This window comes from Macrobrachium nipponense, chromosome 38, assembly GCF_015104395.2.
Source record: "Macrobrachium nipponense isolate FS-2020 chromosome 38, ASM1510439v2, whole genome shotgun sequence".
NCBI lineage: Eukaryota > Metazoa > Arthropoda > Malacostraca > Decapoda > Palaemonidae > Macrobrachium > Macrobrachium nipponense.
This window is the reverse complement of record NC_061098.1, coordinates 9,915,625-9,937,533: the sequence shown is the minus strand read 5'-3', so window position 1 is coordinate 9,937,533 and position 21,909 is coordinate 9,915,625. Positions and strand designations below refer to the sequence as shown.

Below are 21,909 nucleotides of genomic sequence, written 5' to 3'. Positions count from 1 at the left end.
TTGGCATGATGTAATGAGTAATAAGAAAACAAGCTGAGTACCAGGAATTTTCTTCAATACCCCTAAAATGGAAATCAGCACTTCAATTGCCTCCCAGTGGGAAGACATCACTGGCCATCATCAATAATAAGACCCATATACACAAGGAATATCATGTAAATAGCAGGTAGGTCAGGACAAGCCTACCCTATTTCCCCAGGCAGCATAAACATCAGTCTTCATACCCACCGTGTCAACTATGACACAGTACCATTCGTCCTGACGACCCCTGTCTCCAGGCAATCAGAGACTGACCACAGTGTATATGTATACTAATAATATTCTCATTATTCTCGTATCTTAATGTCATGGTGAGGGAAAAATCCTCCCGCGACACATTCATGCATGCGATCAGGTTCTGCACGCACTCCTCACCTTCTCGCATCCTTCTCGGACCGCATTCCTTGTGCTTCCTCCTGATTTCCTTCCGGTTGGCAAGAGCATTGTGAGCTACCCGAATCTGGGCCACATTGTTAACATTTCTGGCATTTTGCTACTCTTTGTTCATGGTACACTCAATCCACATGTCCCAGGCCATACCGGAGATATAGAAGGAGTTGCTATAAGACCTGATATTGTGATCTGGAACAAGGAGGAAAAAAAAACAGCAAAGATTATAGATGTGACAGTACCCAGTGACTTTGGCCTCGATGGAGCTGAAAGCCATAAAATAACAAATATTAAGACCAGAAGAATGACCTGGAAAGCACATGGGAACTGAAAGAAAAAGAAATAATACCTGTGGTGGTAGGGGAGGGCAACACGACTTATAAAGAAAAACCTGAGAAAATATCTCCAGGCAATACCAAGTTGCCCAAGTATAAATGAGGTACAGATTGCTGCCCTCAAAGGAACGGTAAACACCTTGAAAAGAGCCCTCGGATATAAGGCTAGTGGGAATATAGAGGTACAACCATAGACTGCAGGCTGGGGCCCATTGCACCCCTGATATGAATTGGAAATTAACGAATAACATAAGCCAGAGAGTAGGGCATGCAGAGAGCTGACATTGGTACTCGTCCCCAGTTGTATATAGTTACTCTTTTAAATATTTCTGAAGTCGTTTTCTTTGTGTGGAATTGGCGCGTTTTCTATGTATGCTACTGGTATAACTATGAGTTCTTGTGCTTGCTGATTGCGCAGTTTTTGAAATATTGTTGTTTCAGGAAATTCAGGGGTATTTCTATATATATATATATATATATATATATATATATATATATATATATATATATATATATAATATATATATTATATATATATATATATATATGTATATAATATAGTTAGTCAATGACATAATTTAATTTTAACGCCATGTGGCTGTTTGATGAGGACTGCATTACACTCGTGCAATATACATGCACGTTAAATTACACAATTTCAGGGCATAGCTCTTTCTGTTCAACCATTTCTTACTGAAAACAGTTTATTTGGGGCATCAGCGAGTTGTTGGAGGAATCTTCGTATCGTCGGAATTTTTTATGGGTTAGTTTATCGTGAGAAATAAATTCCTACAAATTAAATTATGTCTGACTATATAGGGTAAAAAACCGCATGGTACAGGGGTGGACCATGTACGATCAATGTGTACAACCCCAAGAAAAGTACATTTATAACGCGTCCTGACACCGGAGTAGAGGTCTTTAGCTCCGTTTTCCCACCAACAGCAAGTCGCGTCTGAGGCCCATCTCCGATGTCAGGACGTGTTATAATGTATGAAACTCTCAGCCAGGGCCCATGAAACTCTCAACCATGGAACTCTCAGCCACGGTCCATGAAACTCTCAGCCACTGCCCCATGAATTATCATTACTTGAGACATATTTTACGAGAGATTTGAAAACATATTTCTTGGGAGATTTGAGATATTTCATGGAGATTATTTTATAATTATTACAGATTAATATTATGGAGAATTATTACAATGAATTATTGGAGAAGTTTTGTGGTTAATTATTTACAGAGTTTCTTTGACTTTGGAGAATATGTCAGTAGTTCATGGTTGACGAATCTAGCTGTATTTTTGGTGAATTGTGCTGAATTTTGTTGAACTTTTGGTGAATTGTGCTGAATTTTTGGTGAATGGGCAAGCATTAACATTAGTGATGTTTTTTATACTAATACTGGTGATTTTTTTATATACTAACATGGGTGTTGTAATGCTATCAAGGGTGGTATTGTTTTTTTTTTTAATTTGGGAGGAACTAACGACACATTTTTTTTGTTTTTCTTTTTTTATGAGTTCAGCAGAAATTTGCTTGACATCAACGTGAGTCACGGGGATAGTTAACGAGTGCCGTTGATTTTTCTCTTTCCTTTTGGATGTTATCCATCGCTGACGTAAGTTTTTTTTATCATGGGTGAATTTGAATTTATTTTTCTCTCCAGTTTGTGAGAATTTTTTAATGCCTCAGTTCGTGACTTGGAGTCATTGTCGGGAATGTGTTTATGATTTCAGCTGTTTGATGCTGCAGAGAGATTTATGGGAGAATTTTTTGCATTTTGTTTGAATGCATGCGAAATGGCACTACATTTTTTTTTCTGGACATTTGTGTTCCAGAAGTTGTGGGTTTCTTGCACAATACCTTTGTTGTATTGGTGACAATTTTGCCAGAGATAGGAAACTTGGTTAAGTTTCTAGTGGCCTATGCCGTAGTGCGTATGGAGAAGTCTTTGCTTAGACACTTTGAATTGGGAGCGCTGTTATAATGGGTTGTGGCACATTGGTGATTTTTTTCTAGAATTTTCTGTGCAATTTTTATTTGCCGAGTTTTTGCCTTTTTTCAGCAGTTATACTCAACAGAGAGTTATAGCTTTTGACTATAACATTGAATTATTTTCCTGGAGAATTGGAGGTATATTATTTTGGAGATATAATTGGAGATATAATATTTTTGGCCATTTGATATTTTTTATTTTTTTGAAATATTCCACAGTTCTAGGCCTATGGTGTGAGAGCTATGTTTTTTAGTTCAATTATTTTGCAGCCATCTTTGTTGCAAATGGAGGCACCTTTTTGAGGGAGATATGTGCAATATTTGTAAGTGTGTCAGCCAGATGCTTTGAGTGCATTTTTTGGAGATGGAGTTACATTTTTTATTATCCTGCTTGGAGATATAATATTTTTTGGAGACTTGTTTTATTCCACATGGAGTTATTGGTGAAATAGCGGTAAATATTTTTCATTTGCCGAAATAGAGAGGAACATTTTTTATTGCTAGGGTGTGGGTTATAATTTTTACATGTGGTTATTGGTGAAATAAAGAGAATATGGGGTGGTGGTGTATTAGTTAAATGGAGGAAATATTTTCACCACTGAGGTGGTGTTATTATGAAGATGGTGATATATATGTGGGTGGAATTGATCTTTGGCGGGTTGACCTTTTTTTTGTGGTTGGTTATGACTTTTTTTTTTTTTTCGGGGAGTTTTCGAGTCAAGAGAAGAGTCTGTGGTTCTTTTTGGTTTCATGACTAATTGGGGGCGAGTGGCATTACCACATTGTGGTCCTTATGGAGATGTTGTGCATTTTTTTTTGTTCACCAGTGAGTTATTTTTGGAGGCATATAATTGCTGAATTACGAGATTTATCGTAGGTTTTTTTATCCCGGATAGGTGATAATTTTTTTTTAATGGGCAGTATCTGTGAGAGCTGTCTTTGAGACAATTTTTGAACACCTTAGTCATATCCTAGAGATAATTTTGTGGAATGTGCTTACGTGATTTCGGTATAGAACCTTTTTTTTGGGAATCATGGGTTTCAGAAGTTTGCGAGTCTGACTAGACATTTTTATTCTACCGTTTGAGCACCCGCATGTGTCCCCAGGTGGATTTTTTGCTGAAAATGCTGTGATGAGTCCTGTGTGATGACTCTTTCCTCTAGTTGTGGTTGCTCAGTGTTTTGCAATATCTGGAAATGTTGACCATAGCATTTCATGAAAGTGCACATGTAAGAGTTTGCTTTCTGGCCGTGTCGATAGCTTGAAAGTTGTGATGGGAAAATTCCGTAACAATGCATATTGCATTTGTTGGGGAAAATGCGGGGTTATGTATATCATGCATATATTATGTGCTTTGTGATGGGGGAAGTTCACTTGTCATTATCTTTTTTTTATTTTTCTTTTTTTTTATTTTTCCTACGAGAGGTGTAATTGGGGATTGAGCATTAAATAGCATTTCTTTTTGGACAGGAGATGTAATTTATCGGGCTTTGTGAATTGTATAATGGGCGTTTGACATTAAGTCTCATTGTATTTAATGATGTGAGCAGTGAAAAGGGTTTTTGCTGTTAGACAGTAAAGAGTTTTTACTGATTTTGTGGGTTGTTGAAATATCAGAGCTTGAGAGAACATTTTTTTATTTTTGGGTCTGGGCTTGTTACGTGAATTTTTTTTATTTTTCTTGGGCTCATTGCTTTTTCTTTTTTTTGTTTACTTGTGAGAATTTGCAAGTTTGAAAATGTGGTTCTGGTGTGTGAATTTGGTGTGAAGTTTTTTTTATTGTTGGAGAATTAAGTTAGAGAACTTAATATTTTCTTTGCGGAGTTGTGATATTGACTTATGATTTAGTGGTCATATTAAATGGAGTTAATTGGGAGAGGTTCAGTTAGTTTTTTTGGGGAATTTTTGAAGTCATTATTTGATAGAAGTAGTATGTCTGGGGTTAGTTTTCTTTTTGATTGACAGATGACTTGACTGACATACTTAAACACACCATAATCGTCGTTCCCCGATGCTAGCAAGACGCCCACCAGCCGTTGCAGAGATGTTGCTGTCATTTGCCCAGGGTACTTAAGAGAGTTTCTACGAGTCTACAGGGTTCTACAGCGCTTTTGGGTCTACAGAAGCCGTTAGATGTCTTCTGCAGGGAGACGTTTCGCCTTCCTACAGCGTATTTTTCACGAGTTGCAGTTGCAGACAAAGAGGGATATTCAGGAATCCAAAATGAGAAAAGTTTAGACACCCAATTGTTTTTGGAGATGAAGCAGGATAGACATTACTTTGTGCTGCCCGAGACGTGCAGTTATTACTATATTTTGTGTTTTGAGCCGGCCAATGTGATTTTTTATATATATGAACTATTTTATGGGGCCTGTGGCTATAGGCTGGGGCAGCCAGGTCATCTTGGATTTGGCCCGCTGGAAAACAAAAAAAAAATGCCGGGATATTTGGGAGGGACGGGGTATTACATTTATTTTTTATAAAAGGCCCAAAGAAGTCAAATCAATTGCCAAAACATCTCGGCCGCAGAATGGTCACGGAATTGAGGTTCTACCCCCGACAAATATATATACTGGCAGTTCTTACATTAGTCTGACACCTACAAAAACAACAGAATGGAAATTCTAGAACTCACTCCTTCTGTAGCTAAGCCCAAGACAAAAACACTTGAACTGAAGAGATGCGCAGCTTGTGGGTTGTTAAGGAACCTATCCTTAGGATTCCCTGACCAATGGGCAACTGACTTGAGAGGCTCTCCTCTGGAGTGCCCCATATACCCCTTATACCCCTACGCAGCAACTGATTGTTATAGAGCCATCAGTGTAAGACTCGCCACAATTGGCTTACATTATCCAAGATTGCAGAAACTAGACCAGTTAGGTAAGGTAAATGTAATAGGCTAATATCGAGTCCCCAAGACTGCACAGACAGTGGTATACCAGACATTACAATTATTATTATTATTATTATTATTATTATTATTATTATTATTATTATTATTATTATTATTATTATTATTCATACAGTGAAACCTAGTCATATGGAACAAGCCCACCAAAGGGGCCACTGACTAGAAATTCAAGCGTCCTGAGAAGATGACGTTCATTAGGAAGAAGAAAGGGATAAAAGAAAATACATAAAAAAAAGAGATCCCACATATCAAAAGCGAAACAATAAATGGATAAAAGTGTATTAAAAATGCAAGAATAGTATAAGGGTAGCAATGAGAACGCGGTGTACCAAGCACACACAGGATGTGGAGTTGCAAGTTGCAACCCTTCTTAGCTGTGCAGCACAAGACACAGTGGAGCCAATGCATGAAAGAGTCCTAAGAGAGTCAAGAGATTACAGAATCAGGAGCGCATGCCAAAAGTTTGAGACACATGGTGACTGATCGATTTGTGGCTGTTAAAACTGGCGTTAAACATTTAGGATATATACTGAGTTGAGTTGAATACAGAATTTAGGCCTAAGGCCAAGGCGGCACTGGGACCTATAAGGTCATTCAGCGCTGAAATGGAAATTGACGGTAAAAAGTTTGAAAGGAGGAAAACCTCAAAGAAGTTGCACTATGAGTCAAGCGTTAGGAGAGGGTTAAGGAAAGTAAGAAGAAGAAGAAAGAGTATATGAAAGGAGGTACAGTAAAAGGAACGAAAGTGGTTGCAGCTATACCTTAGGAAGGCACGCTGCAAAGAACCTTAAGTAATGTCTACAGTGCACCGCATGACGTCCACTGACGGCACTACCCCCCTTACGGGACATCTAGGATATATACTGACGCAAGATAAAAGTTTATGTAATAAAAAAAGGGGGGTGGGGAGAAAAAACCAGACAGACATCTTATCAGTTCACAACTAACTTGACTGCCTTCAAACTTCAAGTGTCTCGCATATATAGTGTTTTCGTGTCAAACTGAGTACTGTAGTGTCTTGTGGGATATAATATCCTTAGTGAATTACTAATGTGTTTATTTATATGTTTTTATGCCACCGTATCATTACTGTTGGCTTTAAATTGAAAAAAATGCACATTAGAAAGTGCAACATTGGAAGTAAAAGTTATTTGAGGTTAAATACTGAAAGTGGAATATCATTCCAATGAAGCATTTCCTGTTAGTGCTTCAGAGAGTGCAAGGAGGGGCTATGAGAAGGTGGACAGCAAGATGGAAGAAACTGAAATGGGGGTCGAGTCAAAGGCTAAAAAGAGGGTGCAGCTATATATGGGGTACCGAAGGGACACAGCAACCCACCTCCAGTCCAGTGTTGCCAAACCGTGGGGTAATGTTGGCCAACACTGACCCGTCCCTACGTGCTCGGAGTACTGTTTACCGAGAGTCCCACTGTAAGGTATATACTTTTCTTTTATACATTTTATTAGTCACCACTCTCAAATTGTGCTGTTTTGCATTGGGTAACCTTTTAAATAAACTCCTTGGCATTCAAGAACAACTTACTACGTATTTGTTCATAGGATCTTCAATGTTGGTTCTTTCAATTACTTCTACCTGAAGGACATATCTAGCTCAACTAATGTCCCTAACGGGACAGTTTATATCTTGTCTAAGATGATGCCATGAAGTGAGAATGATTCACATGGGCTGGTCTTCACCCCCCCCCCCCCCCCAACCCCCACCCCCCGCCCACACCAATGTTTGCCTTTCTTCTCTTTAGTAAAAATATTACACCAACCATTCTCTCTCCTAAGTAAAAAAATATTAAGATTAAACAAAACCGTTCTCCTCCTAAGTAAAATATTAAAACAAAACCATTCTCTCTTTAAGTATAATACTAAACAAAACCATTCTCTCTTAAGTAAAATATAAAACAAAACCGTTCTCTCCTAAATCAAAATATTAAGCAAAACCATTCTCTCATAAGTTAAACAAAACCATTCTCTCATTAAGTAAAATATTAATCAAAACCATTCTCTCTTTAAGTAAAATATAAAACAAAACCGTTCTCTCCCAAGTAAAAATATTAAAATTAAACAAAACGTTCTCTCTACGTAAAATTTTAAACAAAACCATTCTCTACGTAAAATTTTAAACAAAACCGTTCTCCTCCATACGTAAAATTTTAAACAAAAAAACCGTTCTCTCCTACGTAAAATTTTAAACAAAACCGTTCTCTCTACGTAAAATTTAAACAAAAACCGTTCTCTCCTACGTAAAATTTAAACAAAACCGTTCTCTCCTACGTAAAATTTTAAACAAAAACCATTCTCTCCTACGTAAAATTTTAAACACGTTCTCTCCTAACGTAAAATTTTAAACAAACACCATTCTCTCCTACGTAAAATTTTAAACAAAACCCTTCTCTCCTACGTAAAATTTTAAACAAAACCGTTCTCTCCTACGTAAAATTTTAAACAAAACCCTTCTCTCCTACGTAAAATTTTAATCAAAACCGTTCTCTCCTACGTAAAATTTAAAAAACACCCTTCTCTCCTACGTAAAATTTTAAACAAAACCGTTCTCTCTACGTAAAATTTTTAAACAAAACCATTCTCTCCTACGTAAATTTTAAACAAACCGTTCTCTCCTACGTAAAATTTTAAACAAAACCATTCTCTCCTACGTAAAATTTTAAACAAAAACCGTTCTCTCCTACGTAAAATTTTCCTTTAACAAAACCATTCTCTCCTACGTAAAATTTTAAACAAACCGTTCTCTCCTACGTAAAATTTAAACAAAAAACCATTCTCTCTACGTAAAAATTTTAAACAAAACCATTCTCTCCTACGTAAAATTTTAAACAAACCGTTCTCTCCTACGTAAAAATTTTAAACAAAACCATTCTCTACCCTACGTAAAATTTTAAACAAAACCGTTCTCTCCTACGTAAAATTTTAAACAAAACCATTCTCTCCTACGTAAAATTTTAAACAAAACCGTTCTCTCCTACGTAAAATTTTAAACAAAAACCATTCTCTCCTACGTAAAATTTTAAACAAAACCATTCCACGGAACGTAACGTGTGGGTCAGGTATGTTGTCGATCATTTGTACGGGCAATCTAAATTCATACTATTTCTGGTCAAAGCAAAAAAGCTGAGAAGGAATTGAAATATCCCGACTCCTTATCAGACAATGCATTAAAAGAGGGGAAAAAAAACTTACAACGCAAAGGAAAAAAAAAACATGTATTACCTAATGAACACTAACATATTCTTTGAAAGCTTGAATTCCAAGTTACTGTCCCCTTTGGTTTGCTCATCGCAAACATAGAAAGCTAATCACGCCAGTGCTACCCTGCCAGCCGTACGATGAAAATTGTGGACGACGAAAGACTGAGTACTTGGGGACGGAAGTTGGGCGGTTTTCTGGGATGTAGCCACGGAGACCTGTTCTCTCGATTGGCTAAACAGATAATTGCCACAGTTGCTACACATACACCGAGCAAAATCCATGTGACAACCATTCCCTTACACGATGCCGATGTGACGTTGAGGTTCAATAGTGATCCCAGGGAAAGCGAACGATACAAAAATCAAGAATCTCATAATTTAGTACGATATTTTTTGACGGACGAAGTCAGGGTAATACGTTACGTTATTGACCAGAGGAGTCTGGCAACTCTGCGCTGCGCGGTTGAGTTTCCTCAGTTCATCGGGATCGTCCCATGTCAGCCATCTAAGACGATCGAACGAGCGAAAGTTCATCGAAAGCAGGTTCAAGGACCCAAAAGTACACTGCCATACCTTCACTTTCCTCACTAACAGGAATTCCTGAGCACTTGCGTCACTATTTCGACGCTTAACGCAATGACGCTAAAGTTAAAAAAGCGTCGCAACGACGTTGACGGAAATACATTGTCGCAAAACAAATTTTGCGTCATTTTCCCCTTTAAGCCAAGTTTTCTGTGTAATTAGCCCATGACACATCTAATAATCTTGCTTTAGTACCAATTTAATTTTGTTTTGTTTTCTTGATTTGTTTTTTTTTTATGGGACATCTCATTTTCTAGTAAAAACTAAATTTGGAGAGAGAGGGTGTTACCGTACGTACTTAACTAATAAAACTACTTTTTTTTCTTTTTTTAAATAATTATTTAGTTTATATACGGTTTATACCCAATTAGGCTAATAGTTTATAGATTGTAGTTTAAGTTTGTATTACTGTGACTATGATTATGATACAGTAAAAAACCAAAAAAAAAAAATTAATCAATAAACTAAACAAGTAACTAATAATAAATAAAATAAAAATAGATGAGGGTGAGTTTTACTTTTAATTGAATAATCCAAATAATATCAAAGACATATTAATATATTATTAAAATAAATAAAATCTAAATAAAAAATCAATTGAATTATGAAATATCTATTTTATAGTATTTTCCATCATAAATACATACTATATATATATATATATATATATATATATATATATATATATATATATATATATATATATATACATACACACACACACACACACACACACACATATATATATATATATATATATATATATATATATATATATATATACTATATATACATATATAATAAAAAACTGATAATATTGTATAGTTTGTGACATTTCTTAGAATGTGAAGGACTGATCACTTTTAACTTTCCATGGAGACAGAGTCCGTAGCGACGACCTGAGAAAGTTGACATCTCTTTCTGGGATGGTGTGATATGAAGAATGCTTACCTAAGCGGGTCAACGTTCGTTCTGTGGGTATGTGAGTTCATGAGGGCTGTTTCAAGGTGCCTTTGAAAACTGGCTGCGACCAGTTACCGAAGAGTGTGAATTCATATGTACGTGTACTAACTAGTCCATTGATAACGGCTTGGTTTAGCCAAAAAACTAGGGAGACAGCTACAGGAGAAAAGCAGAATGCTGGGATAGCTCTGCGAAAGTTGTATTTATTGAAGTGTTTAACGTTCCAGGCTGCAATGTGGGGTGAGTTTATCATGATTTAGCCAAAGGGAGGGATGGCTTGTTGTCTGTTTGACATTTTGGAAAGATGTTATCCATTTCATTTAATCTTTTGACTTTGTCTTTACAATTGTGTGTATGCTCACTAGTATGTTTCTGTCTTTTAAACAGGCGGATCAAGTGAGGGGGCCGAGTGTCCTAGGGACCGAGTGTCCTAGTAAGGGGACTGTATTTTGGAGAAGAGTAATTGGTGTCACTAATTACTGATTAAGACATTTAAATACCGGGGGGTTATCTGAATTGGTTTGTCTGTGAGACTTGAACTATTTTCATTACATTGATGATCTTGTAAGAACTTGAGTTATTCAACTAGTACTTTACTTTGAATAAAACGTTATATTTTTTGTGTACTCCGACTCTAATTTAATGACCTGATGGAATGGAGAGAGAGAGAGAGAGAAGAGACTGAGGGTTATCAGTTCACCTTACCTAATGGCTATACGCATACCAAATATTAAAGAAATACCGGGGGGCGACGCCCTTCGCGGGTAATATATATATATATATATATATATATATATATATATATATATATATATATATAAATATGATTTTTCACGTAAATTAGATTAATTAGTTAAGATTACCGTATCCGCCAGCGACGCAATGGTCCAAAAAAAAAGACACAACCTTTTGGGAAAAAAAAAACGTCGGATTGAAGCCGACGCAATGGTCCCCCCCCCCCCCCCCCACCCCCCCCCCCCCCCCCCCACAAATAAGGGATTTGACGTTGACGCAATGCCCCCAAACGAGTGACACGCCCAGCTCTTCTAACAGGGTAGGAGGTAGTATCTTCCTACAAGCTTCTACCCTCCGTTATAACAACGAAGAAAATTATTTTCATTAATATTCGTTCATTTATATACTATTTTTTTACCATGGAAATGATATTGCTTATACAGCATACATGTATCTTTGCAAATGGTATGCCACCTCTGGTAATATTGTTATATATATAATTATTATAGTTCACTTATACACTGACTTACTTCGTATTAAGTGATTACATTAAAATTCCGTAGTAGAGCTACGCAAAATAAATTTGCCCTGCATATGCAATGTTAGGGCGGTATAACCCTTGCCTAACGATACCCTGAAACAGTGGTATATATATATATATATATATATATATATATATATATATATATATATATATAATATATATATAATATATATATAATATACATATATATATGTATAATATTTATATATATATATATATATATATATATATATAATATATATATATATATATATATATATATATATTATATATATATATATATAAAGGTTTTTTGCCACTAAGGAAAAAAATGAAAAAGCGAGATAGCCAAGTGCTTCCGGTCCTGTTCGGACCCTTTACTGAGGCAAACTGATTTTACAAAGAACAACATAGTCAAAGAAGGCTTAATTATACAAACTGACTCTACAATATTAACATAAGGGCGATTTTCACTCTACAGAAGGGAAGAGCCGCCTGAGGCTAGCCACACATTGAAGGATACACGCAGTAAACAAATGATTCTTCCAGAAAAACAGTACATTTTGAAAAAAACACGGGAGCATATACAATTTAATATCATGAATTTTTACACAAATTTTCCCAACAAAAATTATTATTAATGAAAAGACGAACGCCAGTCACGGGGCTAGAAACTCTCAGTCTCTCTCGAGAGAGTCTTGAGGGTTTCCAGCCCTGTGACTGGCTTATCAACAGCTAATCAGGAGCGTCGTATAGGACGGGCCTAGACACCAAATGCACGGGTGAGGTGAATCTACTCTAGAACCACTGGAAAGGAATGAATTCTCGAGAGGGACCGAGGTGCTATAGAATTAAAGCAGGAATAAAGGCTGAAGGTGCTTTGAAAGCTGCTTGTTGCTTGCTGCTGCTGCTGCTACGGAGGTCGGTTTCATGAGGTGGTTTTTTTTTGCACGCAAAAATCCGTTGGTTTTAAGACGCGTATTCGACGTCCATGTCCCTGTATTCTTCGGGGATCTGGTTCTTGGCGGGCGGTGGATGCTTCTTCTTGTCCGGAAGATCGTACACGGCCGGTCCTGGCGTCTTGTCTCTGCAAGGAAAGCAATGTATTATGCTTTACTTCAGGTTGCAACCTTTTTTTTTTTTTTTTTAAATCTTGAAGAAGTTTGTAGATAGCAAACTTGAAACAGGAATAATACAGGGCAAATAGCGACACCTGGTTGTCGTCAGTCGTCATTATTTGCCCTAATATTCCTGTTTTAATTTTGTTTTCTGACAGACCTCGAGATTAAGACGAAAAAAAATCATACACAAAATTGATTGGCTTTCACAAATGTGTACGAAATATGAAGAATTTTGAAACACAATTTTCGCTTACTTAAACGCGAATGTTAGTCCACCTTTTAATAATAATAATAATAATAATAATGTCGATGCGTAGTAGAATACAAGGTAAATAATAATAATAATAATGATAATAATAACAATAATAATAATAATGACTCACTGGTCGTCATAGTCGTCGTCGTCGTCGTCATCAGCTCGAACGACCTCCTGAATCTCGGGGTCCTTCCTCTGGCCACAGCAGCCACAGCAGCCGCGGCCGTTCTTCTGGTCCTTCTTGTTCCCACAGCAGTCTCCGTCGTGTCGGCAGTACCACACCACGACGGCCAGGATCAGAATCAGCACCGCCAGTGTCCCCCACAGCTGCACCTACGGAGGAGCAGGAGGAGGAGGTTCGCTGAGCGAGGGAATGGAGGAGGAGGAAGTTGAAGACGAAGAACTTGAAGTGGAATTTGAAGAGGGAATTGAAGTGGAATTTGAGCAGGAAATCGGGGGAAATTGAAGTGGAATTTGAGGAGGGAATCGAGGAAGTTGAAGGGGGAATTGAAGTGGAATTTGAGGAGGAAATTGTAAGGGAACTTGAGGAGGAAATTAGGGAAACTGAGGAGGAAATTGAAGGGGAACTTAAGGAGGAATTTGAGGAAGAAATTGGGGGAAATTGAGGTGAAATTTAGGAGGAAATTTGAGGGGGTTGGGATTGGAGGAAATGAAATTTGGGGAAATTGAGGAAGAAATTGGTGGGAAATTGAAGAAGAAATTTGGGAAAATTTAGGAGGAATTTGAGGAGGAAATTGAAGAAGAAATTTGGGGAAATTTAGGAGGAAATTGAAGGGGAACTTAAGGAGAATATTGAGGAGGAAACTGAGGAAGAAATTTAGGGGGAATTTGAGGAGGAAATTGAGGAAGAAACTGGAGAAAACAACTTAAATGGTTCTTGTCCTCGATTGCGGACGGGGGAGGGGGGCTGGTGGGTACTGTCAGCTTAGAGCTATTTTTCATAACGAAATAAAGATTCCCCCAAAAATAAAGAAATTCCTAAAAAAAAAATGAAAGCAATTTCTCTCCAAACAATGGGCTTTTACAGCGTCCCTTCGGCCCTTAGCCACAACCTACTGCGTTCCATTTTACTGTACCTCCGTTCGTATTCCCTATCTTAACACTTCTTTCAACCTTTTTGCTCTCAGTTTCCCCTCAATTTCGTAGGTCCCAGCGCTTGGTAATTGGCTGAATTCTCTCTCTCTCTCTCTCTCTCTCATCACCTGCCTCCATGGCCGCCTTCCCCTTATCCTTCTCCCTGCAGCAGGAGGGTTTTCCGCCATCTTGGCAACACTTCTCGTTGTCTGCGCATTTGTAGATGTTGTTTGGGTCGTCCTTCGGTCCGTTCAGGTCGGCGAAGCACTCGTGCTTCCCCAGAGCTGTGGGAATACAAAGGAAAGGGAAGAAAAAGGGGCCGTATTATCATATCTTAAATCAGTTCCTCGCTGGACGAACGAGTGCTTTTCGTGCTCGCCCTACCGAACTCGGTAGTCCCGAGTTCGATTCTTCGCTCTCGGATCCCACAATAAGCTGTGTCCGTAGGTCCCGTTGCTAAGTAACCATGGATAGTCACGTAAAAAAAAATATCTATAATCATTACGGGCTCAGCCCTATAGCTGTTAATCAGCTCAGTGGTCTGGTTAAACTAAGACATACTTAATTATATAATAATAATAATTATAATTTTTTACCAATAAAAATCCAACCGTTTTTTACTATTACCTAATTGAGGTATGTCAACCTTCGGTGCGTTGCTCACCAGTTTAAGCAACAATGAGAAAACAATAATTATAATTAGAAAAATAGAGAAGAACCTTTATAAAATTAATGCAGCTGAGGCAGCAATCACTTTTGATAAAACATGTTTAAAAGAGGGTTTACTTCCAACATACAATAATAATAATAATAATAATAATACTTTTATTCCACAATATTACAGTGGGGTATTCTTAAAATGTGCATTGGATTAAAATACGCATAAAATGTTTCTTTAAAATTTAACCTCGGCTGATGATAGTAATATTCACATAGATTTATATCTAAATATCCATTTAAAGTATTTTACATGAAAATCGTCAGATACATAAACTATTAGCATAAAAACACATCATTACTAATAAAATCCTCCTTCTAAACTTGGTCTTATCACGATATACCATTTGCAGAGCTGCTACAGGTATGTTGATGTACGAGAGTCTTCTTCCCAGCTTGTTCCCATTTTTATATGGGGTCGCCGTTTCGGATGAGCCGTTTCCATCTATTTCTATCTTGTGCTTCTGCCTCATCAATTCCCTTCTCATTTAAGTCTCCTCTCACACAGTCCTTCCATCTCTTTCTTGGTCTCCCTCTTTTTCTTCTTCCTTGCACCTCCACCCCCATAGTATGTCTCCCAGCGTGGTCCTCATCTCTCCTCAACAGGTGTCCATACCATCTCAGCCTCCCCTCCTGCACTTTCTTTGATACTTCCACCACCTTAGTTGACCCCCTTATGTAGTCATTTCTGATCCTATCCACTCTTGTTACCCCAGACATCCACCTAAGCATTCTCATTTCTGCCACATCCATCTTCTTCTGCTCTGCTTTTCTCATGCTTGCTGTTTCCGTACCATACAGCATTGCTGTTCTTACCACCGTCTTGTGAAATTTTCCTTTTAACCTAAGCGGCACTCTTTTGTCACAAAGAACTCCCGAGGCCGCTCTCCAGTTGTTCCAGCCTGCCCGTACCCGATGTTTTACTTCTTCTTCCATACTTCCTCCAGCGTCAACAAAAGATCCCAAATACTTAAACTTATCAACTCTCCTTATTTGCTCTCCACCAAGCTGAATACTTTCTCTATCATCCCCCTCAGTGGTGGTACACATATATTCTGTCTTGGATCTACTTATTCTCATTCCTCTGTCCTCCAGTACTTGTCTCCATCTTTCCAATTTCACTTCCAGATCTTCCCTGCTCTCTGCACACAGAACAATATCATCCGCATACAATATGTTCCATGGTACTGTCTCCCTTACTTCCTCTATTATAACATCCATCACTATGTTAAAGATAAAGATAATCCTACTCTCACCTCAAAACCTTCTGTCTCCCCAACACTGCTCCTCACTCTGGTAAATACATTCCGGTACATCTCTTGCATCAATCGCACATACTTCTCTGGCACCATCTTCTCCCTCAGGCTCCTCCATACCTCTTGTCTCGGGACTCGGTCATAAGCCTTCTCAAGGTCAATGAATACCATATGTAGGTCCCTTTGTCTTTCCCCGAATTTCTCCATTATTTGCCTCAGACAAAATATACCATCTGTTGTTCCCCTTCCCTTCATAAATCCCATCTGCTCTTTACCTATTTGTACTTCTTCTCTCTGTCTAGCATCTATCATCCTTTCCAGTATCTTCAAAGTGTGGGACATCAATTTAATGCCCCTATAATTACCACACTCTTGGACATCGCCTTTCCCTTTAAAATAAAAATTGGGATCAATATACTCCCACGCCACTCATTTGGTATCTTTTCCTGTTCAAGGATCTTTATCATAAGATCGTACAGTATATCCACTCCTTCATCTCCTAATGCTTTCCATGCCTCCACCGGGATCATGTCTGGTCCGGTTGCCTTCCCATTCTTCATCTTCTTCAGTGCATTTAGTACCTCTTGCCTAGAAAACCTCATTACCATGCCAATGTTCACTTGCCCATCCTCTCTTATTAGTCTATTATTTTCTTCATTTAACAACTGTTCGAAATATTCTTTCCATCTCTTCACAATGTCTTCCTCCTTTCTAAGCACTACACCCTCTTGATCCTTTATTTGTTTGATATGTGTTATATCTTTGGTGCTCTTATTTCTAGCCTTTGATAGCTTGATCATCTTCTTTAATCCTTCCTTTGTCCCCAGCTCATTATACACATCATCATACGACTTTGCTTTAGCTTGGCTACCAGCCCTTCACCACCTTGTTTTTCTCTCTGTACCTATTTCTGTCTTCCACTGACTGTGACTCTTCCCATCTTTTCTTTGCCTCCTTCTTATCTTTTACTACTTTCTCAATGTCTTCATCCCACCACCAACTCTCCTTTTCTTCCCATATGATACCAGATGTCTCTCCTAGCAGCTCCTTTCCATGCCTTCTTATTACTGCTGCATTTCATGCCCACCATTCTTGAACATCTTCAATCCCTATATCAATATCCTCCAAAACCCTCCTCTTAAACTCTCTCTTCTTATCCCCTTCCTTCTGTAATTCGTACCATTTAATTTTCCTTATCCTTTAGCTTTGGTTTTTCTTTCCCTTTTCAACTTCAAGTCCATACATAGCAGCCTGTGTTGGGGGGCTACATGGTCGCCTGGAATAACTTTGCAGTTCTTGACCTCCACCAGATTTATCCTTTTATACAAGAAATAGTCTATCTGGGAGAATCTTCCCCCACTTCTATATGTTATTAGGTGTTCCCTTTTCTTCTCAAAGAATGTGTTTACTATTGCCATGTCGAATGACACAGCAAAGTCCACTACACTCTCTCCTTCTGGGTTTCTCTCCCCAATTCCATGGCCCCCATGCACCCGCCCAATCGCCTCATTTTCACTTCCGACATGGCCATTCAAATCTGCCCCAACTATCACCCTCTCATGCTCTTCCAGTTCTTGCATTATTCCATCCATGTCTCTCCAGAAATTTCCCTTCTCTTCTTCTGTGCAACCAACTTGTGGTGCATATGCGCTTATAATATTCAGAATCTCTCCTCCATAACATATCTTCAATCTTGATGATACGGTCATTCTTTCTATGCACTTCTATTACCGAGTTCTTTAGTTCACTAGACTACTATGCCAACTCCATTTCTACCTTGTTTATTTGCTCCACTATAATATAGCTTATATCCATCTCCCAACTCTTTAGCTTTATTTCCTTTCCACCGCGTTTCTTGCACACACACAACATCTACTTTCTTTTCTCTCATCAAGTCAGCCAATTCCCTACCTCTCCCAGTCATGGACCCAACATTTAGCTGACATATTCTGAACCCAATGTGAGCTCGCTTCTTTAGCTGCACCCGCTCCGATGCAGTAGCCCTCGCCTTACCACAGAGTTAGGGCGATGTCTCTGTGCGTCGTTTACGGAGTACGCCCTAGCATTACCTCTTTCCATATTTCGGCTCATTCCATTTTTGGTTTTGGCACAGATTTTTACAGCCGGATGCCCTTCCTGACACCAACCCTCCCTATTTATCCGGGCTTGGGACCGGCACCCACAAGGACTTGGTTGCCCCCCCCAGGTGTACGAGAGTACAGTATAAAATGAAATATATATATATATATATATATATATATATATATATATATATATATATATATATATATATATATATATATATATATATATATATATATATATATATATATATATATATAACTATGCGTTTATCTTTTGGACGCACATTTCATAAACCTCTATATCTCCTAAGTGTCGTTGCCCTACCTTGTCCCAAGATGGCCCCCAGTGCCACGAGAAGTAGGTAGGTTCCTTGTCTCGTGTAACCGGACTTGGAAATGACCCAGTGGTGCGCCATTGATTGAGTGGTCTCTTTTTCCTTCCCAGGAGGCTGTGCAGGTGCAGGGAGGGAGGAGGAGGTAGGAGGTCTAGGACCTGGAAGAGAAGATGAGTTCGTATGCATTACATATGGAGTAGGACAATGGTATGAATTAAAAGAAATATATCTTAAGTATGGAGCAGTCTGGATATATCCGCGGACGTTTTAACTTTCTGTGAAAGAAAACTATCGAGATGGTTATTTGTCTGTCCGTCCGCCCTGAGATCTCAAAAACTGCTAAGGCTAGAGGGCTGCAAATTGGTAGGTTGATCATCCACTCTCCAATCATCAAACGTACCAAATTGCAGCCCTCTAGCCTCAGTAGTTATTATTTTATCTAACGTTAGATTTAGCCATAATCGTGCGTCTTGTAACGCTATAGGGAAGGCTACCACTGCGCATCGGCTGAAAGCTTCATGGGCTGCGGCTCGTACAGCATCATATACCCAGACCACCAAAGGATAGATCTATGTTCGGTGACCTCGATTAGTTTTGTTTTCCTTTCGATAATCTTGCAAAGAACATCAATTTCATGACCCCCCCACCCCCCCCGCCACGCAGAATAATGTGGTTCTCTAGATGACCAAGAAACCACAAATTGCACTAATATATGTCAGCCAAATTGAGCGATGAAGGAAAACACAGTTCCAAGGGAAGGCTGTTCCCCCATGTAGGCCTAATTGACAAATATTTGTAAACCTTGTGAAAGCTTTGACGTGGTAAGTAGTAGCAGAGGAATTTTTTATTTTGGGAAACTGGTTCGTGGACCCAAACATAAAAACTTGCGCATCGGCATCGTACGATGGAAAACCGTTGGAGGAGTTTGCAGCAAACTGTGTCATCAGTTTGAGAGTTGGACTTCCTGTAACCTTGTTCCACAAGAAATTCAATACGTAGCACACACAAAGGTAATGAGGACGGCGTCTTTTTGCACTTTAATTACATAGACGGGAGACTGTTTAATAATAATAATGAATCAATGTTGGTATCAGTTCTACAAAAGCTCTTTGTTATGGAGAAAGGACTAGATGAGTGTAAAATTTGTACCAAAGTGATGTCAACTTGTTCAAATACCTAACATAACCAACCTAACCTAACTTAAGTTAGGTTAAGTTAAGTTATGCAAGAGTCTTGTAGTCTTATTCGTGTTAAAATCGTTCATCAATACGCTAATCATTTAAGAGCATCCAAATGAGTATATGCGTGACATTGCAATGCATCCTATATTCAAAAACGTACAAGGAGAAGGGACCCAAATTTCAAAAGACAAGTAGCACAAAAAACAATGAACCAAATGGAAAGAATAAATCAGTTTGAAAAGAAGTGGAAGATAAAGACAAATAAATCTAAATTCCAACTAGTATCGGTATCTGCATACAAACCTGCACAAATATTGTTAGACATACAACCAATGAATTTTACTTAAAGTACAAGAATACTAGGAATGCAATTCGGACAAAGAGGAATATATATCAAGACATGTGAGAGAAAGGCTAAGGATAGCAAGAACACAAAATACAAAGCTGAAAAGGTTTAGGAATATGAACACAACTATCAAAATCCATTTCTACAAAAACCTAGTCAGACCAATAATGGAATATCCACCAATACCCACGTGTTTAGCATCGACTTCCAATGTGAGTGCATTACAAAAATTCCAAAATAAGATACTAAGGTCTGCAGTGAGAAACAATCAAGAAGAAGACGATCTGAATATAGAACAAATACATAAAAAAATACAAAGTAGAACCAATTAATCAGAGATTATACAGACTGGCAACCAATATATGGAGGAAACTAGTTCAATACAATAGTGAATTAGTAGAAGAATCGGAAGCAGAAGAGAGAAACCTTGACCCAAACAACACAGACCACCGATGGTGAAGAGTATCTTCATATATTCATCGCGATGAACCTCGACCATTATACTATTAGGAAATGTAGAATTTACTGTGTAGATATAATGCAAAATCATTATGATAAATAAAATTAAGTTTAGAGTTAGAAAATTGGAACTTTATTAAATATGATTATATTATGTAATAAAATTCAAAATATGTAATCTGTACAATTCACCATGTCAATATAATGTATAATCATTATTGTATTATGTTAATATTAGTTTGAAAATTGTACCCTTACCCAAATATAATTGTGGATAAACCACACTTTACATTACTCTTACTAATACTTAACTTTCTAAACTATTCCCTACTAAGGTTAGCTATAGCTAACTATTAAAGCTCACTCTTCTTTCACCCTTCTTACCTATCAGCTAAAAATATATATGTGTATGTATATATATATATATATTATAATAGTTATAATATATATAGATATATATATATATATATATATATATATATATATATATATATATATATATATACACAGTAAGTCCTCGGGTTACGCCGGGTCTCGACTTACGATGTTTCGTGGTTACGAACGCGCCCCCATAAAATATAAAAAATAATATTTTGCGTCGTTCCGTCTTACGCGGTTTAGCGTCGTAAGCGGCGTAAACAAACGCGAACTAGTTCCGGGCGCACGGCGGAAAGAATACGCTTTGTGGGGGGAGAGGACGGCGTCGCTTCGCTACGCTCATTCCTCGCCCATACGCCATTTTGGTTGTTTACACTGCCTCTCTCTCCCTCGTGTTGTATCGTTTTTGTAACTTTTTGCTCTTTGTTATGGCTCCCAAGCGCAAGGCGGACTCTTCTGATGGTAGTGCATCGAAGAAAAGAAAGGCCATCACCATGGAAATTAAAGTGGACATTATAAAGCGATCTGAGAAGGGAGAAAACGCCAACAAACATTGGCCGCTCGCTTGGCCTTAGCCGTTCGACCGTTGCTACCATTATCAAAGATAAAGAGCGCATCGTTGAACATGTGAAAGGATCTGCTCCTATGAAAGCAACAGTGATAACTAAGCAGCGTAGTGGTCTAATAATTGAAATGGAAAGGTTATTGGTGCTTTGGTTGGTTAAGACCAAAAAATCAACACGGCGTATCCCAGTCAGCCTTATGGTGATTCAGGAGAAGGCGAAAAGATTGTTTGAAGCGTTGAAAAAAGAAAAGGGGAGGGAAGTGAAAGTGAAGAGTTTGTGGCTAGTAGGGGTTGGTTTATGCGATTTAAGGCTCGGGCCAATTACCATAACCTTAAAGTGCAAGGTGAAGCTGCTAGTGGGGATGAAAGCAGCGAGTGAATTTCCTAAAGCGTTGTCTGAGATAATTAAGGAGGGGGGTTATTCTGCTC

The 21,909-nt window shown here is 38.1% G+C and overlaps 1 long non-coding RNA gene across 1 annotated transcript in view; it reads right to left on the bottom strand.

Annotated features, from left to right (window-relative positions):
• Window positions 1–14,297: 14,297 nt before the first annotated feature.
• The window catches only part of LOC135209618 (uncharacterized), a 64,670-nt gene continuing 57,058 nt past the window's right edge, over window positions 14,298–21,909 (bottom strand). Inside the window, exons 2-3 of the long non-coding RNA XR_010313390.1 lie at window positions 18,542–18,709; window positions 14,298–14,443 (exon numbers count right to left, since the gene is read on the bottom strand). This is a non-coding gene — a long non-coding RNA (uncharacterized LOC135209618). The remainder of the gene's footprint in view (window positions 14,444–18,541; window positions 18,710–21,909) is intronic.